We start from the raw sequence: 16,554 nt of genomic DNA on the forward strand, positions 1-16,554 counted from the left end.
TTAAATGTCTTTTCCTGATTGCCCGCTTTGATGAATATGCCCAGCAGCTCTCCCTTTTTATGCGCAACTGCCCAACCAACCACCCCAGCTCCACACTCAGAGAGGAACTAGATACGCTCCTGCCTGGACTAGACAGGGTATTGCATCTTCTGGGCCTGCAGGATGAAAAAACTGTGCAAGCACAGCTATGGGCCAGTTGTAGAAATGTGAACATCTATGAAAAGATTATGTAGGGGATGCAGGCAAAGAGGTATGACAGGGATCAGCAACAGTGCTGTGTGAAAGTGAAGAAACTGTGCCAGGCATACCACAATGCCAGGGAGGCCAATAATTGATCTGGAGCTGAGCTACAGACCTGCCACTATTACAATCAACTGCATGCCATATTTGGCAGAGACCTCACAAGTACTCCATAGACTACCAGGGGTACTTTGGAGGAGCCTGAGACAGAGACCCCTGCCATGAACAGCAAGGAGGAAGAGGGAAGAGATTCAGCGGTGGGACCCAGTCATGCCACAAGCCAGGGTCTCCAGTACAGTCTAGCCAGTCCTGCCAGCTGAGCGTGAATGAACCCAATGAAGGGGAGGGACCTTGGGTGTGTGTATACAATGTTTAAATGTAAAGATGGTGCCTGAGTTAACAAGACACAGACTTTTCATCAACTTTTGCTTTACTTGCACGAGAAGAGGTAGCAGTACAAAAAAGAGGTGGAGTTGGCAGCTGCTTTTCATTCCCCTGTTGGGTTAGGTGGTGCATGAAGAGCAGTTTGTTTATCTGTGTAATCTCTTGAGAGATCTTGGTGCAACTTTCAGACCGATACTCTGCAATCCGCTCCTGAAGGTTTCTAGGAACAGCGGCCTCATTTCTTCCTCTGTGGTAGGACACTTTCCCATGCCACTCTGCAATGAATTCAGCTGGCATCATTGCAGCGAACAGTCTAGTAGCATACAGCTTTGGGCAGCTTCAGGACACCAGTAACAGCTGTGCTTTCTGTGCCTTTTGTTACTCTCAGGAGTGAGACTTTAGCTAAAACCACCACTACCTGTGAAAACTTGTGCCAGTGTTCAGCAGCATTGGCTTATACTTGTGCCCATGGAATAGGGGCTGAAATTATATTGTTTCATGCAACTGAAATTTCTCCCCTCCTGCCCTGGCAGGCCATACTCACCCTGGCAGGTACTGGAGTCCTGTGCAGAGATAATCCAAAACTGAAGTGTCAATAAGAGTATCTTATTAAAAGTTTCATGAGAAAAAGGGAAGGAAGTTTTGAAGCTTCTTTTTTTCCCCTTCCCTTGTGACTGTAAATCCCACGATACTTCTGTCTATCTTTATCAGTAGCTTCTGCTTTTGTTGCCTTCAGGGTTGACCTGTCCACACTCACAGAATGCTTGACTCTGAGGAGAGGAATAAAGAGGAGGATTAGGGAGGACATGTTTAGTGTGATCCTGCAAGCCATGGCTTTGTTGGACCATGAACAAAGAGCCTGGAAGGCCAGCATGGCAGACAGGAGAGAGGCCCATAAGTCCCATCAGAAAAAGGAGGGGTAGATGCACCAGGACATAATGGGTCTGAGGCAGCAAAGAGAAATGGTTGACCTACAGGTCTAAAAGTCCCAGACTCAGTCCTTAGAGAATGCCATGGTAGCAGCTTCCTATGCTGCCCACCATACCACGTGACGTCACAGGCCACATCCTTACCCCTAACATTCCAAGACAGCAAGGAAAACCACAGTTTCACATCCAGTGAGCTGTGAGAACCATGGTTGGTATCTGTATAGTCACAAAGGATGACATTAGTACACTGAAATGGGCAGAAATGTTTGCTGCCTTCCCAATTTTAAAGTTGCACTCCATTCATTTCTGTTAAAAGTTTGTATTGCATTGCCTGCAGCTTTTGCACATTATTTTTCTGCACTTTTTTGCCACTTAATAATTTTATTCTCCAAAAATAGAAATGTATCTCTATTACTTCACAAAACATATTGCATAATGACTAGCAATACTCAGAGCACATAATACTTGTAAATACACCTCTATCCCAATAGAACGTGACCCGATATAACACAAATTCGGATATAATGCGGAAAAGCAGCAGGGATCCCCGGGCTCTTTAAAGCACCACCCGAGCCCTGCTGCTTTACTGCATTATATTTGAATTTGTGCGGAGCCCTGGGCCCTTTAAATCCCCACCAGAGCCCTGCTGCCAGAGCTCTGGCAGTGATTTAAAGGGACCGGGGTTCCCTGCAGCAGCTGGAGCACCGGGCCCTTTAAATCACCGCTGGGGAAGCTGGTCCAAAGCCATACTGGACCAAACCTGATATAACGTGGTCTCATCTATAAGGCGGTGAGATTTTTTGGCTCCCGAGGACCACGTTATATCAGGGTAGAGGTGTATACAGCAAACACCACGGAACTTATAGGTTTGGGAAAGCAGAGACTCATATTTATAAACATACAGCAAGTACTGCACAGTTCCTAGAAGCACCCAAAGCTTCTATTTCTGCAGATCCACCCTCTGTGTCCTGCACATTGCCAAGTGTGTCAGTCCTGTGTAGCAGGAGATGATTAATGCCCTCCACATTTGCATGACAATGGCCCCACTGTGGATTTTCCAACCCCAAAATGATTTATTACTGACCAGTAGCAATCTGATATTGCAGCTTCCCATAGTGCGATCGCCACTCACTTCTCCACTGTCAGTGCAGCTCTCATTCTGGTGTCCCTCTCAGGAGGTCTGGCAAGCTCGGCACACAGATCTAGGAATGTGGCCTTTTGCATCCAAAAGTTCTGCAGCCATACTTCTTGTCATGAACCTGCATTACAATGTGATTCCACCCACCTGAGCTAGTTTCTTGAGCCCAGAAGTGATGCTTCACCAGCTGCAGCTGCTCTGTGAATGCCAAATGCAAAAATTGTGGGATATAGGTGGCATGGGAAGGAGAAAGTAGCATGCTGTCAACTTGACCCCTAGCTCCCAGAGAACTGTGGGTGACTCATGTCTACACCACAACACATTGTTAGAAATTCCCAAAAGGTTTTGCACTAGACAGTGGTGTGAGGCGCACGGGGATACCTACCTATGGAGCCCAGCCCTGCTTGTGAGTACATGCAGCGCCGATGCCAGCAGCCAAGTATGCTCATTCAAATGTTGGCAGTTGTAGGCCTACCTAATTTTCTTTAATCAAAGTTTGTAGTGTTGCTGTGGCCCGGAAGAAACCACAAACTTTTAGTTCAGAGTTTGAGTCAGCATGACAGTCTTCCCCTTAAATGAGGACTCATTCTCTCCCTACATACTTGTGGGTAGGAAATGACACAGATGTTATAGTGTAGCTAACAGGAAATAAAATGAAAATTTCTGTTTGCAATATCACTGTGGGTTAACATGGAAAGAATTATAATGCCAGCAAGAGGCCTGCAAATGAGGAACAAACAGGTTCTCACGCAAAGATCCTCTTATTCATTAAAGAATGCAGAAAGAAATATACAGCAAATATGAGGGTCATCTGCAGAACTACAAAACTTTTTTCAAAGATTTCCACTTAGAGCCATTTTAAGGGCTTGATCTGAAAGCACCCTGAAGTTGTGCAGTCTGCCTATTGATTTCAAATGGCTTTAGATCAGGCCCTAAATATCCTCTATCCAATCACTAGCATAGGCAGCGGGTATAAAAGGCCAGGGGAGGCTAAGGATTCCAGGGAGATTACTGATGAACCCAGAAATCTGAATAGCACATACCATCTCCTCAGCTGCCCCAGATCCTGCATGGTGCATATCAAAAGCTCAGGTTCTTCGGGAAGAGACCAGAGCTTTTCCTGCAGGGCGTCATGGGGTCTCAGGAGCGTGGCTGGGGCTACTCATGCCAGTCTGGGGCTGCTCTGACCATGGCGGGAGCAGCAGGGGGAGGCTCTCACAGAAAGGGCAGGGCCGGGAGACTAGCTTTCCCAAAGGGGGCTAAACCCACCTGTCATAAACAGATAGTTAAGGGTTAAGGTCTCTTTTACCTGTAAAGGGTTAACAAGCTCAGTAACCTGATGAACACCTGACCAGAGGACCAATCAAGGGACAAGATAATTTCAAATCTCTGTGGTGGGAAGTCTTTGTCTGTGTTCTTTGTTTGGGTTGCCGCTCTCTCTTTGGATCTAAGAGAGGCCAGACATATCTCCAAGTTCTCCAAGTTTTCCTGAAGTATTTTCTACTATCCAGTATAGTGAGTATTAGAAAGACGGTTTAGTCTTATAATTAATTTCTGCATTTGCAATTGTGTGTTGCTGGAGAAATATCTTTATTTCTGTTTGCTGTTACTTTGACTATTCTGAGACAGGAGGGGGGCGGAAGCCTCTCCAGGTTTATAAGTTAGACCCTGTAAATTTTTCCATCCTGGTGTTACAGAGATAGTGTACTTTCTTTCTTTCTTTTAATAAAATCCTTTTTTTTTTCAGAACTTGATTGATTTCTTCCCTTGTTTGGATTTTCACGGGAAGGGAAGGGGGATAGGGAATCCCTCTTTGTTTGATTCAAGGTACCTTTCCCAAGGACTAGGGGAGGGGGAAGAAGGTGGGGGGAATGGATTATTTCCCTTTGTGTTAAGATTCAAGGAGTTTGGATCTGTGTTCCCCAGGGAAAGTTTGGGGGAACAGGGAGTGTGCCAGACACTAAAAACCTGGCTGGTGGCAGCGTACCAGATCTAAACTAGGATTTTAGTTTAGAGGAGTCCGTGCAGGTCCCCATCTTGTGGACGCTAAAGTTCAAAGTGGGGAACAAACCTGTGACATGGTAGGCAGTGGTGGGATGTTTTAAGAGCCATTGAGAGCTATTTTCTCCTTCTACAGCAGGAAAGCAGGCTAGCAGGGGGAAGTTGTTGTTTTTTAGGAACCAAAAGCCAGATTTTTTTTTCCTCCTTTGAGATGCTGGGGAAGCAGTGAAGGAGAGATACCCCGAAGGCAAACAGACAAAGGTTTTTCTAACAAGGCTTGTTAGAAAGGATTCCCACTGAGAGAGCATTAGCAATTGCTAGAAACAGGACAAACCAGGTTTTTTTTTGTCTTTTCTCAGACAGCAAACACAGCTAACACCATTTGCAAATGAAAAGTTTTGTTTTCTTTTTATTTAGTCATGAATAGAAAGGTTAGGAAATTGTAAACCAAGCAACCTGAGCTAAAGCAACATAGTCAAATCACTGACTGCAGAGGGGTGTGGCCAGCACCAGAAAGCACAAACATGAGTACCAGTGAAACAGTTGAGAAACTTGAACTGGCTAGGATGCAAGCAATAGAAAAAGACAAAGAACATCAAAGACAGATGGAACTAATTAATGCAGAAATGGCCAGGGAAGACGCTGCCCACAAGAGAGAGATGGAGAAACAACAAGCCAGAGAGGCTGACCACAAGAGAGAAATGGAGAAGCAAGAGGCTGACCACAGGAGGGCGTTGGAGCTCCAGAGGGAGGCCCAACAGCAGGCCCTGGAATTAGCAAGGGCTAACCCAAATGTTCCAGCCAACCCTAACAATCCTTCTCCAGGCACTGTTCCCATCCCAGGAAATTTCCCACCTACACGGCAGGTGATGACACTGAGGCCTTCTTGGAAAATTTTGAAAGGACCTGCCATGGGTACAGCATCCCTGAAGACCAGTACATGATAGAGCTGAGGCCACTGCTCAGTGGACCCTTAGCAGAGGTGGCAGCTGAAATGCCTAAGGAAAACATGAATGATTATAAATGGCTGGTGGCAGCGTACCAGATCTAAACTAGGATTTTAGTTTAGAGGAGTCCGTGCAGGTCCCCATCTTGTGGACGCTAAAGATCAAAGTGGAGAACAAACCTATGACACCACCCCCCATGATCACTAGGTTTTACTGGCCATCACTCTGCTGGTTATTAACTCATTCTTCAGAGTTGCTGGGTTGGCATCAATCTATTATTTTATTGCAGGGCGTTTCCCATGTCCTGCCTTTGTGAGGCAATTGCTTGTCTTGAGCCAAAGGTTTTTTTGCCATGAACTTACAAAGAAACTTTTCAGAGCCTGACATCTGCCTTGGGGATTTTCTGCTATTTACCACCTGTTTCTAGGTTGTTTTGTTTTGTTTTTAAGATTTTCTCCTTTAAGAGATGTTAAAAATTGCTCCCTTCTAAAGAGTATGAAAAGGAGACAAGTGACAAAAAGAAAATGAAAGCAAATCTGATACCTGTTTTTGGTAAGATCTGTCACTGTGCACCTAAGGATACAAAAGTGAATCTAAGAACACCTGAAATTTTTGTTTTCAGCTAAAAGAGCAGCTGATACCTCATGAAAAACATTCTGCTCAGAAACAATTCTGCTTCTTTGTACTTAGATTATCTTTGGGTATGTCTACACTACGAAATTACTTAAATTTTACAGAAATGGATTTTTGGGAACAGATTGTATAAAGTGGAGTGCACATGTCCACACTAAACACATTAATTCGGCAATGTGCGTCCATAGTACCGTGGCAAGCGTCGACTTTCGGAGCAGTGCACTGTGGTAGCTATCCCACAGTTCCCGCTGCCCATTGGAATTCTGGGTTGAGCTCCCAATGCCTGATGGGGCCAAAAACTTGTCGTCACTCAACCCTCTCTCCATGAAAACAACAGCAGACAATCCTTTCGTGCCCTTTTCCCTGGATTGCCTGAGCAGACGCCATAGCACAGCAAGCATGGAGCCCGTTCAAGCTTTTTTCACTGTCACCGTATGTCTACTGGGTGCTGCTGACAGTCACAGTACTCCAGTGCTAAACAGCAGCAGCAGCAGCTCCTTGCCTTTGCAAGTTAACAAATACAGTTACCGGTCATACCGTACCCAGCCTACCCCTTAATAATGCCCTGGCTCATGAAGCCATACACAGGCACCCTGGACAGTAGTAAGGAGCTGATTAATTACAGGCTAAGCAAGTGCAGAATGGTGGTAGTGTGTGCATTTGGTTGTTTGAAGGGTCGCTGGTGCAGTTTACTGACTCACTCAGACTTCAGTGAAACCAATATCCCATTGTTATTGCTGCTTGCTGTGTGCTCCACAATCTCTGTGAGAGTAAAGGGGAGACGTTTATGGTGGGCTGGGAGGTTGAGGCAAATCGCCTGGCGTCTGAAGAGACTTTCCTTTTATATGGAAATAGCCTCTTAGAGAGACAGCAGAAAAGGTCAGCACCTCTTTACAGTGAATTTCTGCTCAGAATGAACACTTATTTCCCATGTGAACACTTATTTCAGACATCCAGGAGCTCCAGAGACACCCAACGTGACTGAGAATTTCTTCTAAAAACACCATCATGGGCCTCCTGAGAATGGCAGCAGAGTCCTGCTCTGAGCCTCTTCAGTTAGTGCTTGGACAACTCAGTGGTTCTCAATCTGTGGCACATGTAATATCCCCAGGGCCATACTGGTACAATTGGATGCCTCCTACGTAAGTTAACACACTGTGGTCGGCATATGCAGCCCACAATGGTAAATAGGTTGAGAACAACTGGCTTGGAGCAAGTCAGTCAGGCATTACCAGAAGGGATTTCATGATGTCACTAAGACAGAGTTCTGCTCTGATCTCCTACCTCTAAAGTGTCCACAGCTCCAAAATGATACAGGCCAACAGACAACTCTTGCAACAAACTCTTATTTAGATCACTGTTAAACATTTATCTGCTTATCTTTCACAGGCAACAAGTGAGACCAAACTAGATTTTCAAGGTCATGTCTAAGCCCTGAAGCAACAGAAGGGACACAGAGGCTGGCATCAGGGACTCAAGACCATGGGAGTGGTCTGAGATAATAATGAAGAGGCCCAATTAGCTCTCTCCCCTAAATGTATCCCTATTTTTGGGAATACTTTTTATTTAACTATAATATTTTCATGGCCATTGTAGCAGAAGCTGCCTTTCTAGTCAATTTTTTAATATAAATTAGAATATCATCAAATTTAGAGATGGGGAACACATATTAACCCCTTGCTCGTGCCACTACAGGATTGTTCAATACAGTATATTCTCTAGTTCCTTGTTCAGTCTAGTTGCCTCTTAAGCAATGAGATTTCACCACTTCCTTTAGAAAAGTCAGTTTAAAAAGAATTTTCTGAACAGCAGCCTAATTTATCTGTTCCTTAAATTCATCACATCACACCTAATTATAACCCCGTGGAGCAACCCTAAACAATTCCTATGTACATTTTAAATACCTTGTAGTTAGGGATGTTGTTAGGTTGGGTTCACTTTCAGATGTTTTGTAACTACAAGAATCCATGTTGGTTTATTTCTCCTGGAGTTCTAAACAACTTCCAGTCAGAATGTTTTTTTTTCTCTTTTCCTAAGGGGTTTCCCGCCTTTTCTAAGGGGTTTCCTGGGCAAGTGTATAAAAGGCTGCCCCGGACAGGGCCTCAGGGCTGTCCATCTGAGTGACAGTCAGGAATGGTCACAGGTCACGGGTCTTACCTGCAGGCATCTATCCATCCTGGTGGTAGAAGGGTTAGGGATTTTCTCCAACAGTTTCCTCACCTGTAAAAAGAAGAGAGAAAGAAGAAACAACATCTCCTGAGTGTCCCATCTGTTCTGCTTTCCTGTGATCCCAAAGGAACATCAAGGGACTCCTTGGAGCTCCTCTCCAAAGGCTTGCCCTTAGCCAGAGGATTGAGGTCCCAAGCACTTGCCGTCGCTTTGATCTATGAAGGTTTTTTTTTTATTTGTTTATTGGGTTGAGTTTGAGGGGGTAATCACTGTATCGTGCCACCATTTTGCTGTTTATTCCCCCTTTTATCTGCCCCACTCTTTGTTATGAACCCTTCAATACACTTTATTTGATTTTACCTTTATTAATTGACTCCTCATTATTTAGGGTGTGACAGGTCCTCTTTGCAAGGGAAGGGATCCTACCAGATGACAGATGCTGGACAGGGAGGCCAAACCTAGGGAGACAAAAAGCATAAGGTTCTCTTGTCTTTATATACACACACACACTCTCCTCCTTTTGCCTTTCCGTCCTTTTTCCCTTCTAACAATGTCATTTGGCAAAGATACATTTCATTAGTGGTATATGGGTCAAACAGTAAGTATTCATAGTCAGGATATAGTTTTCAACCTCAGGTATGTGAAATATTTGGGGATTCAAGATTCAGATCAGGATAACAACATAAATAATGCTTCCCAATAGGTCAACGAAAACCTGTGGGGAAAACAACAGAAAACACAAAGATTAACACCCCACCACCACCCCATCCAACCATGTATAGATCCCTGGGTACGGAGAAAGAGTATTGCTCATTCCCTAGGTGGGGAAGTGGGAAGCAGCACATCATTATTTGTATTGTGTGTCCAAGGACAAATAAATTCAACTTCAGAGGGGAAAGCTACACTACATGACTGGGGTTTAACCTTGTGCAGATGCCACAACTCAACTATGCTAAAAATCCTCTTAGTCACACTAACTGGGGAGGCGAGCGCCAGCATCAGTGTCAACCAAAAGATGTGACATACAGCTTTGACCACAAGTGCGACCCTTCGGCCCAATCTGTAATTGGGTCCAGTGAAATAGCTGAGAAGAATTCAACAAGTTATGTCTCAGGACCATCCATGGAAACATTTGAGTGTCCATCCAATTCTCTCCTCTTTCTGCTCAGAAGTGGAGATAAACTTACTTCTGCCTAGCAGTCCCCATTGTAAGTACTCATTATTTCAACTGGGGCATCAAGGCCATCACCACAAACAGCACATAGATCAGTATCATTTCTAACAGGAGTCCAAAGAGGAAAAGATGGGTTTGCGGGCAGAGCTTGGGAGAATACCACTAACTCTGTATATTCATGCCACTAAAATGAGATGCTTCTCACAGTACCTTGTATAGATCTTCAAAATATGATTGGTCCTTTTATTTCTTGGGAGTTTTGATCAACAGGGCAATAGTTAACAATACTGACATTTAAAATATCATAGTTATGCTTCAGAACCATTGAGATGAATTGGAACAGTTCAGACCTCTCAATGTGCAAAATGTACATTTAGTGTGGGGATTGCTTTGAGCAGAGGGTTGGACTAGATGACCTCCTGAGGTCCTTTCCAACCCTGATATTCTATGACTCTAACAGGATTTCACTAGTTTTGCATTGATGTGGCATATCAGATGGTGATTTGTGTCTCATGTGGAGTGGATAATATTAGATCTGATGATGGGAATTGTCTTGCAGTTCACCACTACATAATCTCTTCAACTGAATGGGTCCTGTATACTTCCAAAGAAGAATAATTTTCAATTTCATAACCTGAAACATCATGGACTACTCAATTTTCACATGTGTATTAGGACAGCAATTTCACAGGTTAATTATTTGCCACACAATAAATGTTCATTCTTCAAACTGCCTGAAGGACCCACATCCTTCATCCTGAAAACAGATGGCAAAATTGGGGGAAATAAACATGCCAATACATGGAGAAATGCTACAATGATATCATTGTACATCAGACTTCTGACATAATTAAGGCCTTTTTCATATGCAAATTCTTTAGAATTGAGTAGCACTTCTATATGATGGTAATTGGGTGCTTTATAAATGTCTAGACAATCAAAAGAGATATCGCAGTGGAACCTGTGACAATGGAGACCACATACTAGATTTAATGAAATCTAAATCAGTATTGAACTGGACAGGATTTATAGAATATACCAGTAAAGGACTTTAATGAAACACTATGAGTTCACATTTTAACAGAGACACTGCTGAAGTTTCTTTTTCTTAAAATTAACCTTGTTGAACACTTATCTAATTTTGAAGCTCTACATAAAGGCTTCCAAACCAAGCTGGAGTTTTTAAGCTGATACTAGTTGCAGTGCAAAACTTAAACCGAAGCTTTAAACTCACTTTGCATTGCACTGCAGGTGGAAGTGACAATCTCCAATTCTTATTGCAACATGTAGTCTGATGGATCTATTAATCAAAGGGTAAAACAAATTGGATTTTAGCTGTGACCATATTAACCCTTATTTTTAGTGTTTAAATTGGCCTGTTGAATGCTTCAAAAGCAATCATGGTAGATTTGCTTCCTATCCTTTTCCATGTTCCTGCTGTTAGTTCAGATAAAGCAGTTTCCATCAGGCAGAGACACAAATTAAAAAGTAGAATTGAGTTAGAGTCTAAAAGTAGCCAGGGGCTATTCACCACAACAGGGAACCAAGCCTGAATGTTCTAAGAAATCACTAAATGAAGATACACTTAAGTATATTCAGGAAACACCAAATTAAAGTTATGTTGCATCAGCACATCCATATTTAAATGGACAAGGCAAAACTATTTACCCATGTAACTGTTTCTTTGAGGACAATATCCTCACAGGACTCCCACTCTCAGGTCCCAAGCCTTCTGTCAGGAAAGCCTAAAGTGAGATGGCTGCACCATGCCCACTCCACACACACATACCCATTCCAGTGGTGAGTGGAACAGCCCAACTGCCTCCACCAGTCAGTTCCCTTATCGAGTTAAAGGTTGAAGTGCTCATCAAGGCCAACCTGCGTTGTTAGCCGTAGAGGTTGTAAGCATAGCAGCATGTCCCCAGTCAGGATAAACACAAGGCAATACATGATATCTGTGACACATAACACTCCCTCACAGGGCAGAGCCCCCAAATGAAAGAGAAGGGAGTCATTTCCCTTATTTTAGAGATACCATTATCCCAAGATTCTCACTCCTGGAGAGTAAGATCTGTGAGATTTCCCACAGGAACAAAGTAAGCACAAGCACAACCCTGGGCGGTATGAGGAAGGCTGAAGTCAACATAAAATACTTTGTTTTGTTGGTTGGCTAGTTTCTGTTCATCTGCTTCAGAAAGACAGAGGCCAAAGGAGAATTCTTTGCTAGAGGTTGAATCCAAGAAACAGAGTTTGGTCAATTTTGGAGCACAGACTTCTTGGCAGCCTGCAATTGAAATGTCTCTGAGGAAAGATGCTCTTTCTTGGATCGGATGAGACTCAAGATGGCCATGGAGTTTAAAGTTAACCAACTCACAGCACTGCGTAATGGACAGAGTCAGTCATCCAGATGTGCTCATCTCAGTGACAGCACTGCTCCGGGAACTGGTGCCAAATGAAAAAACAAACAAACAAACAAAAAACAGAGTGAACTTTCTAAGGGCTTTAGTCCACCCCAAGGACCCTTAAAGTTGAGTGTAGGTTCGGAGGGCTGTACCACCTCCTCTCCAATGCCCTCCAGCACCTGCATATTCCCATGGTGAGGGGTACAGTCCAACTGACATTGCCACCAACTGTCAGTTCCCTTAGCGTGTGAAAGGTTAAAGTAATGATCCAAGCCAATTTGTGTTGTTAGCTGTGGAGATTGGAAGCATGGCAGCAAGTGTTTCCAGTTGTATATTTGTCCTCGGTGAGGCAGGTGTCAGCATAACATTGGCAGGTCGACAGGGTTGCCTTGGGAGACAAATCCCAGCTGAGTCCAGAGCTTCAACCTATCCATGTCAAGTTGGATATAGGCTTCACTAGGGCCTGGCTCACTCTGCCAGATGGCATCACTGCCCCAAGAAAATGCCCTCCCCCCCATGCTAGACACCCAGGCTCAGAGGAAGAGTGGTCCAAAGAAGCTTTCCTTAGCTCTACAAGGACCACACATTAATACCCCACAACACAGGTCGGGGGCTTAAAAGGGGGGGGGGTCCAAAAGCATCAAGCCTGCATGAGCCTGCACAGGGTGATGCAGACACTTCTCCAGCCAGTTCCTGCTAAGGTGAAATTGCTGCCAAGTGTAGCTAGCTGAGGGTAGTCTGGAAGACAGCCCCAGAGGGGAAAGGGGGCTTCGCATGGGAACTGACAAGCAACCAGCAATCTGCTAGAAATGCTGCAGGAACCCTGAGGAAGGAGCAGCGAGAAGTGGGAATGGCTGTGGCTGCTCCCAGGGACAGCCAGAGGGAGCTCCTATCCATCAGTAATGGAATGGGAACTGACAGTTGGAGGCAGTTGGGCCGTACCACTTGCATGGTAGTATTGGAATGTTCCAACAGCTGGGGGCAGCCACAACCCTCACTGCCTTTGAAGTTCCAACCCTCACCCCTCTCCCAAAAACTGGAGATGCCATCCTTCAAGTAACAGTTCAAACCCTCAGTCAGATCTATTATTCATTCCCTTGGAGGTGACAATGGAGCCTTCAAGCAACTACTTGACCATTCCAGCTGCTCAACAGATCAGTCTAGGACCTCATTTCCCATTCCAGACACAGAAGCTACTCTGGCCACAACTGACTTTTCACTTTGGGAAAGCTTCCCATTGATAGCTTCCCTGTATAACTCCAATCAAAATCCCTGTGTATTACCATTCATCTGCTCACATTCTCAGATAAGCAGCTATTCTAAACTGGAGTTAAGGTTGAACATGTGCGAGTAACACATTATAGTGATGCTAGTGATCCCCAAACTCATGAGTAAGGTAACATTTAAAACAAAACAAAAAACATGTTATGGTAGGGAAATGCTCAGTTAAGGCACCCAAACTGTAACACTACATTTGCTTGGTAAATCTCTCTTTTATTTCCTCCCTTCCCAATTTTCTGTCCTGCATCTTTACCTCCCCCCTCTCACAGTACAGCCTTCATCATCCCCAGCTCTCTTAACCCATGGACCCCAGTCCAGAGTATACCATTTTCCCAAATTCTCCTTATCCCATCTGCCCCATTCTTTTCACTTCATGCCCTTCCATGCCCCATGGTCCATCATCTGTCCTGCTCACTACCTATATTTTCTTTCCCCTCTATCTTCAATAATCTCTTACCTTCTGCCCTTACCACTTATTTCTCTCTTGCCTTCTCCTTCCCCCACCCCTTCAACCTACCCCCAACCCTACCAGGCCATCCAGGACCCCCAGGTCCAATACATCCACCTCTTGTCTTTCATCCATTCTCTGTCCTTTCAACCTCAGTAGTCTTCTGCCCCAACTAATTTTGTCCTCAAATCCATTGTTTTCTCCACAAGCCTCTCGTCACTTCCCCTCGCCACATGAACACAATCTAGCTTCTGTCTTCAACTCTCCAATGCATCTTCTTTCCCTGCAGTCTTCCCAGTCCCAGCTCTATGCCCATCATTCAGTTCCCTCCTCCCACCCATCTGAATAATTGTCAGGCTCCACAGATCCTCCAATCAAGTTCTGCCTGAGACAGCCCCCTACCTTGTCCTCCCCTTCAGCCTACAATCCGCCCTCTAGATTTGGCCCATTCTTTGCCCGTCCCCCAGCTCCACCATTCAACAGATGCTCTACTCCAGGGGTTCTCAAACTGGGAGACAAGATGCCTCAGGGAGTCATGAGGTTATTACATGGGAGGGGGGCACAAGCCTCCACCCCAAACCCACTTCACCTCCAGCATTTATAATAGTGTTAAATATTTTTTTAAAAATGTTTTTAATTTATAAGGGTGGTCATACTCAGAGACTTGCTGTGTGAAAGGGATCACCAGTACAAAAGTTTGAGAACCACTGCTCTACTTCATCTCAAACCACTGCCTCAAATCAGCACCCCCCAGCACTTCTCTGGCCTTCAGCATATCCTCCACTCTGCCAGGCCCATCAATCCATAGTCTGGTCCCCACTCAACCCATCCTTTTCTACCTCCAAATGCTCACTCAATCCATCCTTTGTGACTCCCCGCCCCCACACTGTGTATGTCTTCTCAGTCTCCTGGAAATTGATTCTTTCCCTCCTGGCAGCCTTCTCATCAAATTGATTTTTCCTTCCCAGGCTCCGCAGGAGTCCCCGCAATTGGATTTCCCCTACCTTTCCATTCACCACTTGGTGGGAGGAGGGGGTTCCCCATAAATACACTTGATGGTTTAATGAGATGAGAGCAATCCTGTGCTGGGCCCTATGTGTCTTAGCCTCAAGTAATGGAGCACTTCTTCCTCTACCCTGTATGGAAAGGGGCACAGACCATCTCCACAAAGTTATGAGCCTGGTAAAATCTCTGCTCCCAGACCACAGAGGGACAACTCATTGCTGTTTAAAAATCTATGGATATTCATCTGATCATTCCCTTTGGCCATGTTCGCACCTCCCTTCTGTGTTTGTTTTCTGGTCCACTTCGCAGCCACGAATGTTTGGATGAGAGTGAATATTGAAGTTCACTCTGTGCAACTGTGTAACTCATCTGACCAATCGCAACTAAGCAACACAATTTAAATTTGCAACATTCCTAACTTGAACAGAGAACTACATTCAAAAATGCATTTGTGGAATAAATTCAGACATTGGGATTTGCTTGCTTTGAGCAAAATGGTTGAATTTGTTAAAGTAGTTGTCTTGTGAATTATATATTCTCACATACTCTTGACAGACTCATTAAAAGTCCATTGTAATAGGATTTTCCAAAATTTCTTCCTCTATCCTTCAAATGTTATTCTGCCAGCCATAAGATTTAAGAAAGTAATGGCCACAATGGAGAGACTTCCAGATGCTATGAAAATAATTAGAACATACTGATTTCTTATTTTGGTCAATTTTGAGATTTATTGTCCCAAGATATAAATATTGACCTCCACTTCTCCACAGTCAATATTCACCTTAAGGCAATAAATTGATATTTGCCGTAAAATCTCTCATTACAGTGCACAGCCCAGACTTCAACTTCCACTAATAGTTCTCTTTTTCAGAACTGCAGGAATTTCCTGTCGTCTGACTGCAAAGGAATGCAGTAGAAAGCTTCATCCAGAGGAATGCCAGAAAGTCAACTTTGTAAAAGTATAACATTTTAGCCTTAGTTTTGGAGACTGCAGTTGTTACAAGATACATCTTTTCTACTGAACTCTCACAGTTATAGTGAATAACCTGGTGAGGAGCAGAGTAAAAGAATCTAAATGGAAGAGAATAAAAAAAATCAACTACAGTACTTCAAAAATTGACCAGAATTTGGATTTAGAAAGAGGAACAATATAGTGAAATACAATTCTGGACACCTCATTCAGGAGATAAATTGGCTCGAGTCCAGAGAAGAGCAATAAGAATGATCAGAGAGCCAGAGCAGCAGTGTCCAAACTTGAGGTCACATATTACAGAAAAGTCAGTTGGCCACAATCAACACTTGAGGCAGATCCTCTGCTCTGTTGTTGTCCCAGTGCACTACACAAGCAGGAAGAAGGGAGCAGAAAATACCTGCAAGTCCCATTGTTGAGGATTCCTTTGGTAAAGTCCCCAGCAGGTGTGCACAGAGCCAGCACAACCAAGTTCTATGCCACTCACCTTGCAGCTCCAGGAGCTGGAGATGGGAAAGTGAGCTAGAGTAATTTTCTATTCTAGCTATCCCCAGCTGGCACAAGTTAGAGTAGCCCCTAAGGCTGGGGCATACTATCAGGGAGACATAATTGGTTGCTACTCCATGATACTCAGCTTCTCTTCTTTCCCTGCTCTTCTGGGCTACCCTTTGTCATCCTTTGTCAGGTGCTCCCTAAATGTCAGACAGAGCTAACTGAGCTCCTACCTTCGCTCTTACCCCACTGGTAACTGCATTTCTCAGTCATCCATCCAAACTAAGGAGGGTGGCACATTGGTATAGCAGCTTCCCACTGCTGCTATCTGTGCTTGATCT

The 16,554-nt window shown here is 44.3% G+C and overlaps 1 long non-coding RNA gene across 5 annotated transcripts; it reads right to left on the reverse strand.

The window, feature by feature from the left end:
* Positions 1–683: 683 nt before the first annotated feature.
* Positions 684–12,924, reverse strand: LOC123376979. Of its 5 annotated transcripts, none has more exons than XR_006582016.1 (7): positions 11,769–12,924; positions 10,850–10,915; positions 8,802–8,899; positions 8,430–8,492; positions 6,183–6,212; positions 2,839–2,889; positions 684–1,394 (listed from the first exon to the last, which is right to left on the reverse strand). It is a non-coding gene; the product is annotated as an uncharacterized LOC123376979 (long non-coding RNA). The 5 variants fall into 5 exon arrangements; XR_006582015.1 differs by having other exon boundaries at positions 11,405–12,924; XR_006582019.1 differs by having other exon boundaries at positions 2,638–2,889; positions 11,405–12,924.
* Positions 12,925–16,554: the final 3,630 nt, after the last annotated feature.

This window comes from Mauremys mutica, chromosome 9, assembly GCF_020497125.1.
Source record: "Mauremys mutica isolate MM-2020 ecotype Southern chromosome 9, ASM2049712v1, whole genome shotgun sequence".
In the NCBI taxonomy this organism is placed as follows: Eukaryota; Metazoa; Chordata; order Testudines; family Geoemydidae; genus Mauremys; species Mauremys mutica.